This window comes from Electrona antarctica (genome assembly GCF_951216825.1).
Source record: "Electrona antarctica genome assembly, contig: scaffold_26, whole genome shotgun sequence".
NCBI lineage: Eukaryota > Metazoa > Chordata > Actinopteri > Myctophiformes > Myctophidae > Electrona > Electrona antarctica.
In genome coordinates, this window is record NW_027636995.1 from 2790224 (window position 1) to 2808629 (window position 18406).

Sequence of the window (18406 nt, forward strand, 5' to 3'; positions counted from 1 at the left end):
AACTTCTGGATACAAATGTGAACCTGTGAGTTCACTCACGTGAGTTGCAAATCTGAACTTGTGAGTTACAAATCTGTGAGACCTTTGAGACTGTGCTAAAACTCTGCTGCTCTACTTTTGAGACTCTTCTGACATTGGGCGTTAACAAACGTCATCATTGGCTGAGGGAATGATTCCTCGGCCAATCAGATCGGTCCGCCTTCAGCCAATCCTATGGCTCTAACGCCCTGGGGGCACGCTGGTCCATAGCTCTAATGCCCTATGACGGGGGGCACGCTGGTCCATAGCCCTAACGCCCTATGGCGGGGGGCACGCTGGTCCATAGCCCTAACGCCCTATGGCGGGGGGCACGCTGGTCCATAGCTCTATCGCCCTATGGGGGGCGCTCTGGTCCATAGCTCTAACGCCCTATGGCGGGGGGCACGCTGGTCCATAGCTCTAATGCCCTATGGCGGGGGTACGCTGATCCAATTTCACCTCTGGTACGAGGATTCATACACGGGAGGCAATGTCAGAAACAGAAATACAGCTTTTTTTCTCTCTTTCAAGTACGCCACATTTATGACAAATGATAGATACTGAATCATATAGGAGTCACACAATATGACAATTACCACACGTTAAACGTCAATTTACAATTGCAATTAACCAATTAGGCATTTAGCGGACAATCTTATCCAGAGCTAATTAAAATAAGCAAGGTAAATAATCACTTAGAATGCAGAATGATGGTGTAGGTAGGGCCTCAATGAACTAGGACACCAGGTGAACCATGAACCTGACATCTGTCTAAATAACACTGTTGTTGGGCCTCAAGAAAGTCGGACACCGGATAATAGTGGTCCTCCACTGCTGGGCCTGATTGATGTGCCTAAAAAAGTTCCAACTAAAAAACAAGGTGAAGCAGCTAACTGTTTCTACGGGCTGACGGCGTGGAACAAACTGACTATACCTTCGATGTCTGTAGACATTTTTGCTCAAGACCTACTTCTCCACTTTTGCTTTCAGTTGAGCTTTTAACATTAAAAGTTGTTATTCATGTCCTCACTGTATTTCATAACTGCTATTTTAATGTTTTTTGTCTTTATTTCTCTATTGCTTTGTAAAGCACCGTGAGCTGATGTCATGAAAAGGTGCTATACAAATAAAGTTTATTATCATTATTGTTATGTATATTATATTCGTATCATTTGTGATCAGGAAAAAAACACCTAAGGAACAAAAACATGGCTATGAGTGACCAAAGATATGTCTAAGTACCCCTATCTTGGTCAAACACTTGCAACAAGGGACACTTCACCCCTTTTGCAAAAAAATATATATTAATGACGTTTATAAGATTTGGAACACTTTACTGGGGTTCTTATGTGTAATCTGTGGTTTTAGATTTTTTCGGAGTGGCTCTGACGTCAGAGACACTGTTGTCACTTCCTTTATAACTTCAACTACCAGAATGCTTTGCGCACCCAAACTCCCTGACGGGGCACGGTTCCCAAAACACATCCACTCTATGATCCACCCTGGTTCCACCCTTAAGGCTCATTCATAGTATGGATTTTTGGTGGTGAGGTGACCTGACCACTGAGTTAACTACAACATGACGTCACGAGCCGCGGTGAAGAGCAAACCACCGCCCAACCCTTCTCTCTGTTTTTACTCACCACCACTCAACGTTACCACCGAAAATCCAGACTATGAATGAGCATTATACTCTAGGTTCCACCCAGGTTGCATACACATAACACACTGTGTACAGTTTAGAAGCGGAGGAGGGACCATCCTGGCGAAGTTAGCAATTTCCAGTCAACGATCTAAAGCGTTCCATGGAGTGGGTCAGAGCAATTAAGAACCCAAAGTACAACAACAACACGCCACTCATAGAGTTACAGAATGAGCGAGTGTGTAGTCTGCAGTCTGCACTTCAAACCAGAGGAGTTTGAATGTGGCGACATGACGAGGTACCGTCTCATGGGAGGTAAAAAGCCTACAGCAGTGCTGTCGACCGGGGACCACCGCGGTTCCTTCCATCAACTTGGACGAACCAGAGACAGCTGAACCTCTGCCAGCGAAAAGGAGTCGAACAGATCGAGGAACTCATAAAGTTAGTTACAGTAATTGTAATGCACAATCTATGTAAAGCGCCAATCCAAGGCGCTATATAAATGCACCATTTGCCATGACTGCATCTGAGTACATTGAGAAAACATAGCTATAACGTAGCATAACGATGTGTCTAATTTGGCTGCCCCATTGTGTAACACTATGCCCCCCCTCCCCCCAACCTTTTTATGTTGTTTGTTTCTGGGTTCCGCAGTAACTTTTGCAGGGCGGTCCTTGGGGTCCAAGACACAGTTCTCCCTCGGGAGACAAAATAAAGAAACCTTGATATAGTATTGCAGCTCGCAGCTGTTACAATGCCAAACATACAAATATGACCCGCGTCTAATAGTTATGGAGTTAGAACAGTATCAAAAGTGTCACGGTAAATATTACAGATTTGTAACTCACAAGTTCAGATTTGCAACTCACGTGAGTGAACTCACAGGTTCACATTTGTGTTTTGTATCCACAAGTTCAGATTTGTGTTTTGTATCTGTATTTCGCATCTGTGTTTTGTATCTGTGTTTTGTATTTGTGTTTTGTATTTGTGTTTTGTATCTGTAATTTGCACCTGTGGTTTGTATCCGTGTTTCGCATCTGTGTTTTGTATTTGTGTTTTGTATTTGTGTTTTGTATCTGTAATTTGCATCTGTGTTTTGTATCCGTGTTTCGCATCTGTGTTTGAAACACAAATACAAAACACAGTTGTGAAACACGGATACAAAACACAAATACAAAACACGGATGCGAAACACGGATACAAAACACAAAACACAAATCTGAACTTCTGGATACAAATGTGAACCTGTGAGTTCACTCACGTGAGTTGCAAATCTGAACTTGTGAGTTACAAATCTGTGAGACCTTTGAGACTGTGCTAAAACTCTGCTGCTCTACTTTTGAGACTCTTCTGACATTGGGCGTTAACAAACGTCATCATTGGCTGAGGGAATGATTCCGCCAATCAGATCGGTCCGCCTTCAGCCAATCCTATGGCTCTAACGCCCTGGGGGCACGCTGGTCCATAGCTCTAATGCCCTATGACGGGGGGCACGCTGGTCCATAGCCCTAACGCCCTATGGCGGGGGGCACGCTGGTCCATAGCCCTAACGCCCTATGGCGGGGGGCACGCTGGTCCATAGCTCTATCGCCCTATGGGGGGCGCTCTGGTCCATAGCTCTAACGCCCTATGGGGGGCGCTCTGGTCCATAGCTCTAGAGCCCTATGGCGGGGGGCACGCTGGTCCACATAGCCCTAACGCCCTATGGCGGGGGGCACGCTGGTCCATAGCTCTAATGCCCAATGGCGGGGGGGCACACTGGTCCATAGCTCTAATGCCCTATGGCGGGGGCACGCTGGTCCATAGCTCTAATGCCCTATGGCGGGGGGCACTAGAGCTATGGACCAGCGTGCCCCCCGGGCGTTAGAGCTATGGACCAGCGTGCCCCCCGCCATAGGGCATTAGAGCTATGGATCAGCGTACCCCCGCCATAGGGCATTAGAGCTATGGACCAGCGTGCCCCCCGCCATAGGGCATTATAGCTATGGACCAGCGTGCCCCCCGCCATAGGGCATTAGAGCTATGGACCAGCGTGCCCCCGCCATAGGGCATTAGAGCTATGGATCAGCGTGCCCCCCGCCATAGGGCATTAGAGCTATGGAACAGCGTGCCCCCGCCATAGGGCATTAGAGCTATGGACCAGCGTGCCCCCCGCCATAGGGCATTAGAGCTATGGACCAGCGTGGTAGGGCATTAGAGCTATGGAACAGCGTGCCCCCGCCATAGGGCATTAGAGCTATGGACCAGCGTGCCCCCCGCCATAGGGCGTTAGAGCTATGGACCAGCGTGGTAGGGCATTAGAGCTATGGACCAGCGTGCCCCCCGCCATAGGGCATTAGAGCTATGGACCAGCATGCCCCCTGCCATAGGGCATTAGAGCTATGGACCAGCGTGACCCGCCATAGGGCGTTAGAGCTATGGACCAGCGTGCCCCCCGCCATAGGGCGTTAGAGCTATGGACCAGCGTTCCCCCCCACCATAGGGCGTTAGAGCTATGGACCAGCGTGCCCCCGCCATAGGGCGTTAGAGCTTTGGACCAGCGTGCCCCCCGCCATAGGGCGTTAGAGCTATGGACCAGCGTGCCCCCGCCATAGGGCGTTAGAGCTATGGACCAGCGTGCCCCCCACCATAGGGCATTAGAGCTATGGACCAGCGTGCCCCCCACCATAGGGCATTAGAGCTATGGACCAGCGTGCCCCCCGCCATAGGGCATTAGAGCTATGGACCAGCGTGCCCCCCACCATAGGGCATTAGAGCTATGGACCAGCGTGCCCCCCACCATATGGCGTTAGAGCTATGGACCAGCGTGCCCCCCGCCATAGGGCATTAGAGCTATGGACCAGCGTGGTAGGGCATTAGAGCTATGGACTAGCGTGCCCCCCGCCATAGGGCATTAGAGCTATGGACTAGCGTGCCCCCCGCCATACGGCATTAGAGCTATGGACCAGCGTGCCCCCGCCATAGGGCGTTAGAGCTATGGACCAGCGTGCCCCCCGCCATAGGGCGTTAGAGCTATGGACCAGTGTGCCCCCGCCATAGGGCGTTAGAGCTATGGACCAGCGTGCCCCCAGGGCGTTAGAGCTATGGACCAGCGTGCCCCCGCCATAGGGCGTTAGAGCTATGGACCAGCGTGCCCCCGCCATAAGGCGTTAGAGCTATGGACCAGCACACATCCCCGGTCCGCTGGAACTTGTCGTCAAAAAAACTCGCTAATTAGACTGAATAAAAAAGCCGCTGGTTCTTCTCCTAACTGGCGTAAAAGGCACCATGAAGGCGGGTTTCGCGCATCATCTGTCGTATCTGGTAGACACGAAACACTCTAGACTAGTTCTACTTAACCAAAATACTGGAGAGCAGAAGAGAATTGTGACACGGCAGCAGACAGAGTGATGTTCCTTGATGATGTTGGTTTATTCAGCAATACAGCATACAGCATACACAGCATAGGCTCACGCCAGCCAGAATGGCTGGTGCTGCTCACGCATGGGCTGACGCCCAACTGACCAAGTTACATTGAAAATCAACTCGCTTATCAACAGTTTACAATACACATTGAACCAGACTGGTCTGTAACCCCCTTGACAGTAGAATTGGGATCACTGTGGACCTTTGATCCACTGTTTAGCATGTAATTGCCCTAGGTCTGACTCAGGAACTAAACAAACCATCCCCCTCCTGTGACTGTCCATCTCACTCCAGGTGGAATAACAAAGACAGGCCTTGCAGACGAAATGACTAGTGGCTTGCATAGTTAAGTCAGCCAACTATAGTTAAGTACATTTGTTCACACATAGCCTATGTCCAAGAGAATTATTGATTCCCAGATATCACAAGTTCAGATTTGCAACTCACGTGAGTGAACTCACAGGTTCAGATTTGTGTTTTGTATCTGTATTTCGCATCTGTGTTTTGTATCTGTGTTTTGTATTTGTGTTTTGTATTTGTGTTTTGTATTTGTGTTTTGTATCTGTAATTTGCACCTGTGTTTTGTATCCGTGTTTCGCATCTGTGTTTTGTATTTGTGTTTTGTATTTGTGTTTTGTATCTGTAATTTGCATCTGTGTTTTGTATCCGTGTTTCGCATCTGTGTTTGAAACACAAATACAAAACACAGTTGTGAAACACGGATACAAAACACAAATACAAAACACAAATACAAAACACGGATGCGAAACACGGATACAAAACACAAAACACAAATCTGAACTTCTGGATACAAATGTGAACCTGTGAGTTCACTCACGTGAGTTGCAAATCTGAACTTGTGAGTTACAAATCTGTGAGACCTTTGAGACTGTGCTAAAACTCTGCTGCTCTACTTTTGAGACTCTTCTGACATTGGGCGTTAACAAACGTCATCATTGGCTGAGGGAATGATTCCTCGGCCAATCAGATCGGTCCGCCTTCAGCCAATCCTATGGCTCTAACGCCCTGGGGGCACGCTGGTCCATAGCTCTAATGCCCTATGACGGGGGGCACGCTGGTCCATAGCCCTAACGCCCTATGGCGGGGGGCACGCTGGTCCATAGCCCTAACGCCCTATGGCGGGGGGCACGCTGGTCCATAGCTCTATCGCCCTATGGGGGGCGCTCTGGTCCATAGCTCTAACGCCCTATGGCGGGGGGCACGCTGGTCCATAGCTCTAATGCCCTATGGCGGGGGTACGCTGATCCAATTTCACCTCTGGTACGAGGATTCATACACGGGAGGCAATGTCAGAAACAGAAATACAGCTTTTTTTCTCTCTTTCAAGTACGCCACATTTATGACAAATGATAGATACTGAATCATATAGGAGTCACACAATATGACAATTACCACACGTTAAACGTCAATTTACAATTGCAATTAACCAATTAGGCATTTAGCGGACAATCTTATCCAGAGCTAATTAAAATAAGCAAGGTAAATAATCACTTAGAATGCAGAATGATGGTGTAGGTAGGGCCTCAATGAACTAGGACACCAGGTGAACCATGAACCTGACATCTGTCTAAATAACACTGTTGTTGGGCCTCAAGAAAGTCGGACACCGGATAATAGTGGTCCTCCACTGCTGGGCCTGATTGATGTGCCTAAAAAAGTTCCAACTAAAAAACAAGGTGAAGCAGCTAACTGTTTCTACGGGCTGACGGCGTGGAACAAACTGACTATACCTTCGATGTCTGTAGACATTTTTGCTCAAGACCTACTTCTCCACTTTTGCTTTCAGTTGAGCTTTTAACATTAAAAGTTGTTATTCATGTCCTCACTGTATTTCATAACTGCTATTTTAATGTTTTTTGTCTTTATTTCTCTATTGCTTTGTAAAGCACCGTGAGCTGATGTCATGAAAAGGTGCTATACAAATAAAGTTTATTATCATTATTGTTATGTATATTATATTCGTATCATTTGTGATCAGGAAAAAAACACCTAAGGAACAAAAACATGGCTATGAGTGACCAAAGATATGTCTAAGTACCCCTATCTTGGTCAAACACTTGCAACAAGGGACACTTCACCCCTTTTGCAAAAAAATATATATTAATGACGTTTATAAGATTTGGAACACTTTACTGGGGTTCTTATGTGTAATCTGTGGTTTTAGATTTTTTCGGAGTGGCTCTGACGTCAGAGACACTGTTGTCACTTCCTTTATAACTTCAACTACCAGAATGCTTTGCGCACCCAAACTCCCTGACGGGGCACGGTTCCCAAAACACATCCACTCTATGATCCACCCTGGTTCCACCCTTAAGGCTCATTCATAGTATGGATTTTTGGTGGTGAGGTGACCTGACCACTGAGTTAACTACAACATGACGTCACGAGCCGCGGTGAAGAGCAAACCACCGCCCAACCCTTCTCTCTGTTTTTACTCACCACCACTCAACGTTACCACCGAAAATCCAGACTATGAATGAGCATTATACTCTAGGTTCCACCCAGGTTGCATACACATAACACACTGTGTACAGTTTAGAAGCGGAGGAGGGACCATCCTGGCGAAGTTAGCAATTTCCAGTCAACGATCTAAAGCGTTCCATGGAGTGGGTCAGAGCAATTAAGAACCCAAAGTACAACAACAACACGCCACTCATAGAGTTACAGAATGAGCGAGTGTGTAGTCTGCAGTCTGCACTTCAAACCAGAGGAGTTTGAATGTGGCGACATGACGAGGTACCGTCTCATGGGAGGTAAAAAGCCTACAGCAGTGCTGTCGACCGGGGACCACCGCGGTTCCTTCCATCAACTTGGACGAACCAGAGACAGCTGAACCTCTGCCAGCGAAAAGGAGTCGAACAGATCGAGGAACTCATAAAGTTAGTTACAGTAATTGTAATGCACAATCTATGTAAAGCGCCAATCCAAGGCGCTATATAAATGCACCATTTGCCATGACTGCATCTGAGTACATTGAGAAAACATAGCTATAACGTAGCATAACGATGTGTCTAATTTGGCTGCCCCATTGTGTAACACTATGCCCCCCCTCCCCCCAACCTTTTTATGTTGTTTGTTTCTGGGTTCCGCAGTAACTTTTGCAGGGCGGTCCTTGGGGTCCAAGACACAGTTCTCCCTCGGGAGACAAAATAAAGAAACCTTGATATAGTATTGCAGCTCGCAGCTGTTACAATGCCAAACATACAAATATGACCCGCGTCTAATAGTTATGGAGTTAGAACAGTATCAAAAGTGTCACGGTAAATATTACAGATTTGTAACTCACAAGTTCAGATTTGCAACTCACGTGAGTGAACTCACAGGTTCACATTTGTGTTTTGTATCCACAAGTTCAGATTTGTGTTTTGTATCTGTATTTCGCATCTGTGTTTTGTATCTGTGTTTTGTATTTGTGTTTTGTATTTGTGTTTTGTATCTGTAATTTGCACCTGTGGTTTGTATCCGTGTTTCGCATCTGTGTTTTGTATTTGTGTTTTGTATTTGTGTTTTGTATCTGTAATTTGCATCTGTGTTTTGTATCCGTGTTTCGCATCTGTGTTTGAAACACAAATACAAAACACAGTTGTGAAACACGGATACAAAACACAAATACAAAACACGGATGCGAAACACGGATACAAAACACAAAACACAAATCTGAACTTCTGGATACAAATGTGAACCTGTGAGTTCACTCACGTGAGTTGCAAATCTGAACTTGTGAGTTACAAATCTGTGAGACCTTTGAGACTGTGCTAAAACTCTGCTGCTCTACTTTTGAGACTCTTCTGACATTGGGCGTTAACAAACGTCATCATTGGCTGAGGGAATGATTCCGCCAATCAGATCGGTCCGCCTTCAGCCAATCCTATGGCTCTAACGCCCTGGGGGCACGCTGGTCCATAGCTCTAATGCCCTATGACGGGGGGCACGCTGGTCCATAGCCCTAACGCCCTATGGCGGGGGGCACGCTGGTCCATAGCCCTAACGCCCTATGGCGGGGGGCACGCTGGTCCATAGCTCTATCGCCCTATGGGGGGCGCTCTGGTCCATAGCTCTAACGCCCTATGGGGGGCGCTCTGGTCCATAGCTCTAGAGCCCTATGGCGGGGGGCACGCTGGTCCACATAGCCCTAACGCCCTATGGCGGGGGGCACGCTGGTCCATAGCTCTAATGCCCAATGGCGGGGGGGCACACTGGTCCATAGCTCTAATGCCCTATGGCGGGGGCACGCTGGTCCATAGCTCTAATGCCCTATGGCGGGGGGCACTAGAGCTATGGACCAGCGTGCCCCCCGGGCGTTAGAGCTATGGACCAGCGTGCCCCCCGCCATAGGGCATTAGAGCTATGGATCAGCGTACCCCCGCCATAGGGCATTAGAGCTATGGACCAGCGTGCCCCCCGCCATAGGGCATTATAGCTATGGACCAGCGTGCCCCCCGCCATAGGGCATTAGAGCTATGGACCAGCGTGCCCCCGCCATAGGGCATTAGAGCTATGGATCAGCGTGCCCCCCGCCATAGGGCATTAGAGCTATGGAACAGCGTGCCCCCGCCATAGGGCATTAGAGCTATGGACCAGCGTGCCCCCCGCCATAGGGCATTAGAGCTATGGACCAGCGTGGTAGGGCATTAGAGCTATGGAACAGCGTGCCCCCGCCATAGGGCATTAGAGCTATGGACCAGCGTGCCCCCCGCCATAGGGCGTTAGAGCTATGGACCAGCGTGGTAGGGCATTAGAGCTATGGACCAGCGTGCCCCCCGCCATAGGGCATTAGAGCTATGGACCAGCATGCCCCCTGCCATAGGGCATTAGAGCTATGGACCAGCGTGACCCGCCATAGGGCGTTAGAGCTATGGACCAGCGTGCCCCCCGCCATAGGGCGTTAGAGCTATGGACCAGCGTTCCCCCCCACCATAGGGCGTTAGAGCTATGGACCAGCGTGCCCCCGCCATAGGGCGTTAGAGCTTTGGACCAGCGTGCCCCCCGCCATAGGGCGTTAGAGCTATGGACCAGCGTGCCCCCGCCATAGGGCGTTAGAGCTATGGACCAGCGTGCCCCCCACCATAGGGCATTAGAGCTATGGACCAGCGTGCCCCCCACCATAGGGCATTAGAGCTATGGACCAGCGTGCCCCCCGCCATAGGGCATTAGAGCTATGGACCAGCGTGCCCCCCACCATAGGGCATTAGAGCTATGGACCAGCGTGCCCCCCACCATATGGCGTTAGAGCTATGGACCAGCGTGCCCCCCGCCATAGGGCATTAGAGCTATGGACCAGCGTGGTAGGGCATTAGAGCTATGGACTAGCGTGCCCCCCGCCATAGGGCATTAGAGCTATGGACTAGCGTGCCCCCCGCCATACGGCATTAGAGCTATGGACCAGCGTGCCCCCGCCATAGGGCGTTAGAGCTATGGACCAGCGTGCCCCCCGCCATAGGGCGTTAGAGCTATGGACCAGTGTGCCCCCGCCATAGGGCGTTAGAGCTATGGACCAGCGTGCCCCCAGGGCGTTAGAGCTATGGACCAGCGTGCCCCCGCCATAGGGCGTTAGAGCTATGGACCAGCGTGCCCCCGCCATAAGGCGTTAGAGCTATGGACCAGCACACATCCCCGGTCCGCTGGAACTTGTCGTCAAAAAAACTCGCTAATTAGACTGAATAAAAAAGCCGCTGGTTCTTCTCCTAACTGGCGTAAAAGGCACCATGAAGGCGGGTTTCGCGCATCATCTGTCGTATCTGGTAGACACGAAACACTCTAGACTAGTTCTACTTAACCAAAATACTGGAGAGCAGAAGAGAATTGTGACACGGCAGCAGACAGAGTGATGTTCCTTGATGATGTTGGTTTATTCAGCAATACAGCATACAGCATACACAGCATAGGCTCACGCCAGCCAGAATGGCTGGTGCTGCTCACGCATGGGCTGACGCCCAACTGACCAAGTTACATTGAAAATCAACTCGCTTATCAACAGTTTACAATACACATTGAACCAGACTGGTCTGTAACCCCCTTGACAGTAGAATTGGGATCACTGTGGACCTTTGATCCACTGTTTAGCATGTAATTGCCCTAGGTCTGACTCAGGAACTAAACAAACCATCCCCCTCCTGTGACTGTCCATCTCACTCCAGGTGGAATAACAAAGACAGGCCTTGCAGACGAAATGACTAGTGGCTTGCATAGTTAAGTCAGCCAACTATAGTTAAATACATTTGTTCACACATAGCCTATGTCCAAGAGAATTATTGATTCCCAGATATCACAAGTTCAGATTTGCAACTCACGTGAGTGAACTCACAGGTTCAGATTTGTGTTTTGTATCTGTATTTCGCATCTGTGTTTTGTATCTGTGTTTTGTATTTGTGTTTTGTATTTGTGTTTTGTATTTGTGTTTTGTATCTGTAATTTGCACCTGTGTTTTGTATCCGTGTTTCGCATCTGTGTTTTGTATTTGTGTTTTGTATTTGTGTTTTGTATCTGTAATTTGCATCTGTGTTTTGTATCCGTGTTTCGCATCTGTGTTTGAAACACAAATACAAAACACAGTTGTGAAACACGGATACAAAACACAAATACAAAACACAAATACAAAACACGGATGCGAAACACGGATACAAAACACAAAACACAAATCTGAACTTCTGGATACAAATGTGAACCTGTGAGTTCACTCACGTGAGTTGCAAATCTGAACTTGTGAGTTACAAATCTGTGAGACCTTTGAGACTGTGCTAAAACTCTGCTGCTCTACTTTTGAGACTCTTCTGACATTGGGCGTTAACAAACGTCATCATTGGCTGAGGGAATGATTCCTCGGCCAATCAGATCGGTCCGCCTTCAGCCAATCCTATGGCTCTAACGCCCTGGGGGCACGCTGGTCCATAGCTCTAATGCCCTATGACGGGGGGCACGCTGGTCCATAGCCCTAACGCCCTATGGCGGGGGGCACGCTGGTCCATAGCCCTAACGCCCTATGGCGGGGGGCACGCTGGTCCATAGCTCTATCGCCCTATGGGGGGCGCTCTGGTCCATAGCTCTAACGCCCTATGGCGGGGGGCACGCTGGTCCATAGCTCTAATGCCCTATGGCGGGGGTACGCTGATCCAATTTCACCTCTGGTACGAGGATTCATACACGGGAGGCAATGTCAGAAACAGAAATACAGCTTTTTTTCTCTCTTTCAAGTACGCCACATTTATGACAAATGATAGATACTGAATCATATAGGAGTCACACAATATGACAATTACCACACGTTAAACGTCAATTTACAATTGCAATTAACCAATTAGGCATTTAGCGGACAATCTTATCCAGAGCTAATTAAAATAAGCAAGGTAAATAATCACTTAGAATGCAGAATGATGGTGTAGGTAGGGCCTCAATGAACTAGGACACCAGGTGAACCATGAACCTGACATCTGTCTAAATAACACTGTTGTTGGGCCTCAAGAAAGTCGGACACCGGATAATAGTGGTCCTCCACTGCTGGGCCTGATTGATGTGCCTAAAAAAGTTCCAACTAAAAAACAAGGTGAAGCAGCTAACTGTTTCTACGGGCTGACGGCGTGGAACAAACTGACTATACCTTCGATGTCTGTAGACATTTTTGCTCAAGACCTACTTCTCCACTTTTGCTTTCAGTTGAGCTTTTAACATTAAAAGTTGTTATTCATGTCCTCACTGTATTTCATAACTGCTATTTTAATGTTTTTTGTCTTTATTTCTCTATTGCTTTGTAAAGCACCGTGAGCTGATGTCATGAAAAGGTGCTATACAAATAAAGTTTATTATCATTATTGTTATGTATATTATATTCGTATCATTTGTGATCAGGAAAAAAACACCTAAGGAACAAAAACATGGCTATGAGTGACCAAAGATATGTCTAAGTACCCCTATCTTGGTCAAACACTTGCAACAAGGGACACTTCACCCCTTTTGCAAAAAAATATATATTAATGACGTTTATAAGATTTGGAACACTTTACTGGGGTTCTTATGTGTAATCTGTGGTTTTAGATTTTTTCGGAGTGGCTCTGACGTCAGAGACACTGTTGTCACTTCCTTTATAACTTCAACTACCAGAATGCTTTGCGCACCCAAACTCCCTGACGGGGCACGGTTCCCAAAACACATCCACTCTATGATCCACCCTGGTTCCACCCTTAAGGCTCATTCATAGTATGGATTTTTGGTGGTGAGGTGACCTGACCACTGAGTTAACTACAACATGACGTCACGAGCCGCGGTGAAGAGCAAACCACCGCCCAACCCTTCTCTCTGTTTTTACTCACCACCACTCAACGTTACCACCGAAAATCCAGACTATGAATGAGCATTATACTCTAGGTTCCACCCAGGTTGCATACACATAACACACTGTGTACAGTTTAGAAGCGGAGGAGGGACCATCCTGGCGAAGTTAGCAATTTCCAGTCAACGATCTAAAGCGTTCCATGGAGTGGGTCAGAGCAATTAAGAACCCAAAGTACAACAACAACACGCCACTCATAGAGTTACAGAATGAGCGAGTGTGTAGTCTGCAGTCTGCACTTCAAACCAGAGGAGTTTGAATGTGGCGACATGACGAGGTACCGTCTCATGGGAGGTAAAAAGCCTACAGCAGTGCTGTCGACCGGGGACCACCGCGGTTCCTTCCATCAACTTGGACGAACCAGAGACAGCTGAACCTCTGCCAGCGAAAAGGAGTCGAACAGATCGAGGAACTCATAAAGTTAGTTACAGTAATTGTAATGCACAATCTATGTAAAGCGCCAATCCAAGGCGCTATATAAATGCACCATTTGCCATGACTGCATCTGAGTACATTGAGAAAACATAGCTATAACGTAGCATAACGATGTGTCTAATTTGGCTGCCCCATTGTGTAACACTATGCCCCCCCTCCCCCCAACCTTTTTATGTTGTTTGTTTCGGGGTTCCGCAGTAACTTTTGCAGGGCGGTCCTTGGGGTCCAAGACACAGTTCTCCCTCGGGAGACAAAATAAAGAAACCTTGATATAGTATTGCAGCTCGCAGCTGTTACAATGCCAAACATACAAATATGACCCGCGTCTAATAGTTATGGAGTTAGAACAGTATCAAAAGTGTCACGGTAAATATTACAGATTTGTAACTCACAAGTTCAGATTTGCAACTCACGTGAGTGAACTCACAGGTTCACATTTGTGTTTTGTATCCACAAGTTCAGATTTGTGTTTTGTATCTGTATTTCGCATCTGTGTTTTGTATCTGTGTTTTGTATTTGTGTTTTGTATTTGTGTTTTGTATTTGTGTTTTGTATCTGTAATTTGCACCTGTGGTTTGTATCCGTGTTTCGCATCTGTGTTTTGTATTTGTGTTTTGTATTTGTGTTTTGTATCTGTAATTTGCATCTGTGTTTTGTATCCGTGTTTCGCATCTGTGTTTGAAACACAAATACAAAACACAGTTGTGAAACACGGATACAAAACACAAATACAAAACACAAATACAAAACACGGATGCGAAACACGGATACAAAACACAAAACACAAATCTGAACTTCTGGATACAAATGTGAACCTGTGAGTTCACTCACGTGAGTTGCAAATCTGAACTTGTGAGTTACAAATCTGTGAGACCTTTGAGACTGTGCTAAAACTCTGCTGCTCTACTTTTGAGACTCTTCTGACATTGGGCGTTAACAAACGTCATCATTGGCTGAGGGAATGATTCCTCGGCCAATCAGATCGGTCCGCCTTCAGCCAATCCTATGGCTCTAACGCCCTGGGGGCACGCTGGTCCATAGCTCTAATGCCCTATGACGGGGGGCACGCTGGTCCATAGCCCTAACGCCCTATGGCGGGGGGCACGCTGGTCCATAGCCCTAACGCCCTATGGCGGGGGGCACGCTGGTCCATAGCTCTATCGCCCTATGGGGGGCGCTCTGGTCCATAGCTCTAACGCCCTATGGGGGGCGATCTGGTCCATAGCTCTAACGCCCTATGGGGGGCGCTCTGGTCCATAGCTCTAACGCCCTATGGGGGGCGATCTGGTCCATAGCTCTAACGCCCTATGGGGGGCGCTCTGGTCCATAGCTCTAGAGCCCTATGGCGGGGGGCACGCTGGTCCACATAGCCCTAACGCCCTATGGCGGGGGGCACGCTGGTCCATAGCTCTAATGCCCAATGGCGGGGGGGCACACTGGTCCATAGCTCTAATGCCCTATGGCGGGGGCACGCTGGTCCATAGCTCTAATGCCCTATGGCGGGGGGCACTAGAGCTATGGACCAGCGTGCCCCCCGGGCGTTAGAGCTATGGACCAGCGTGCCCCCCGCCATAGGGCATTAGAGCTATGGATCAGCGTACCCCCGCCATAGGGCATTAGAGCTATGGACCAGCGTGCCCCCCGTCATAGGGCATTAGAGCTATGGACCAGCGTGCCCCCCGACATAGGGCATTAGAGCTATGGACCAGCGTGCCCCCCGCCATAGGGCATTAGAGCTATGGACCAGCATGCCCCCCGCCATAGGGCATTAGAGCTATAGACCAGCGTGCCCCCGCCATAGGGCATTAGAGCTATGGATCAGCGTGCCCCCCGCCATAGGGCATTAGAGCTATGGAACAGCGTGCCCCCGCCATAGGGCATTAGAGCTATGGACCAGCGTGCCCCCCGCCATAGGGCATTAGAGCTATGGACCACCGTGGTAGGGCATTAGAGCTATGGACCAGCGTGCCCCCCGCCATAGGGCATTAGAGCTATGGACCAGCATGCCCCCTGCCATAGGGCATTAGAGCTATGGACCGGCGTGCCCCCGCCATAGGGCGTTAGAGCTATGGACCAGCGTGCCCCCCGCCATAGGGCGTTAGAGCTATGGACCAGCGTGTCCCCCGCCATAGGGCATTAGAGCTATGGATCAGCGTACCCCCGCCATAGGGCATTAGAGCTATGGACCAGCGTGCCCCCCGCCATAGGGCATTAGAGCTATGGACCAGCGTGCCCCCTGCCATAGGGCATTAGAGCTATGGACCAGCGTGCCCCCGCCATAGGGCATTAGAGCTATGGATCAGCGTGCCCCCCGCCATAGGGCATTATAGCTATGGACCAGCGTGCCCCCCGACATAGGGCATTAGAGCTATGGACCAGCGTTCCCCCGCCATAGGGCGTTAGAGCTATGGACCAGCGTGCCCCCCACCATAGGGCATTAGAGCTATGGATCAGCGTGCCCCCAGGGCGTTAGAGCCATAGGATTGGCTGAAGGCGGTCTGATTGGCCTGATTGGCCAAGGAATCTGAAGGCGGGTTTCGCGCATCATCTGTCGTATCTGGTAGACACGAAACACTCTAGACTAGTTCTACTTAACCAAAATACTGGAGAGCAGAAGAGAATTGTGACACGGCAGCAGACAGAGTGATGTTCCTTGATGATGTTGGTTTATTCAGCAATACAGCATACACAGCATAGGCTCACGCCAGCCAGAATGGCTGGTGCTGCTCACGCATGGGCTGACGCCCAACTGACCAAGTTACATTGAAAATCAACTCGCTTATCAACAGTTTACAATGCACATTGAACCAGACTGGTCTGTAACCCCCTTGACAGTAGAATTGGGATCACTGTGGACCTTTGATCCACTGTTTAGCATGTAATTGCCCTAGGTGTGACTCAGGAACTAAACAAACCATCCCCCTCCTGTGACTGTCCTTCTCACTCCAGGTGGAATAACAAAGACAGGCCTTGCAGATGAAATGACTAGTGGCTTGCATAATTAAGTCAGCCAACTATAGTTGAGTACATTTGTTCACACATAGCCTATGTCCAAGATAATTATTGATTCCCAGATATCACACTCACAAGTTCAGATTTGCAACTCACGTGAGTGAACTCACAGGTTCACATTTGTGTTTTGTATCCGTGTTTCGCATCTGTGTTTTGTATTTGTGTTTTGTATTTGTGTTTTGTATTTGTGTTTTGTATTTGTGTTTTGTATTTGTGTTTTGTATCTGTAATTTGCATCTGTGTTTTGTATCCGTGTTTCACAACTGTGTTTTGCATTTGTGTTTCAAACACAGATGCGAAACACGGATACAAAACACAGATGCAAATTACAGATACAAAACACAAATACAAAACACAGATACAAAACACAGATGCGAAACACGGATACAAAACACAGATGTAAATTACAGATACAAAACACAAATACAAAACACAAATACAAAACACAGATGTGAAACACAGATACAAAACACAGATGCGAAATACAGATTTCTTCTGGATACAAATGTGAACCTGTGAGTTCACTCACGTGAGTTGCAAATCTGAACTTGTGAGTTAGAAAATCTGTAATATTTACCGTGACACTTTTGATACTGTTCTTACCCCATAAATAGTAGCCTAGTATTAAAATGGTATTGTGTTTTTTATGTCCAATATTTAAGTTCATAAAGTTAACATAAGTAGGCTATAACTAAATGCATTTGAAATTAAATCAAAATTATACTTTTCAGGATTATAATTCATATAATATGGGCTTGTAGATCGGCTATTTTGCTACAACAGTATATGCAATGTGGCCCTCGAGTGAGTGTGGAAATATGTTGGCCCTCTCCATCATCAAGGTTGGCCGCACCCCTGTTCTAGCAACCCTACCAACCCTACCAATACCAACCCTATATTTTGTGCATGCCATAGGCAAACTGTTAAAAGAAATATAACAATTCCAATGCTTGTCAATTGATTCCACCATTGCTATAAAACCATACATATCATCTAAAATAATCACAATAAACATACTATAGCCTACAGTATTTTTGTTATTTTTCACTATAAGGTCTTTCAATATGTTGATGCAGTCAATTAGGCTACTTAAAAATAAAATAGGCTATACAATTTTCTCAAATTCCGTTTTACATAATATATAATAAATATATTGTATTCTTCTTCAGCTTACACAAAGAGTGTGTGTGTGTGTGTGTGTGTGTGTGTGTGTGTGTGTGTGTGTGTGTGTGTGTGTGTGTGTGTGTGTGTGTGTGTGTGTGTGTGCGTGTGCGCGTGCGTGCGTGCGTAGGATCTATTACATCGCTGTACCCACCCAATTTGGTGTTCATATATTTGAACGGGTATTCTAGACACTTATCATATTTTTTGAGCAGTGCCATTAACCGCGTATTGGAAGAGGGATTTGATATAGAAGATAGATTATAGGTTGATCCAAGATTTGGGTCACAAGGTGGCGGTAATGCACCACAAACTGGTTGCCATGGTTGCCATCTGCCATAAAGCAAAGAAGAAGCTGCTGCTATTGCGCATGCGCGAAACACGTTGTT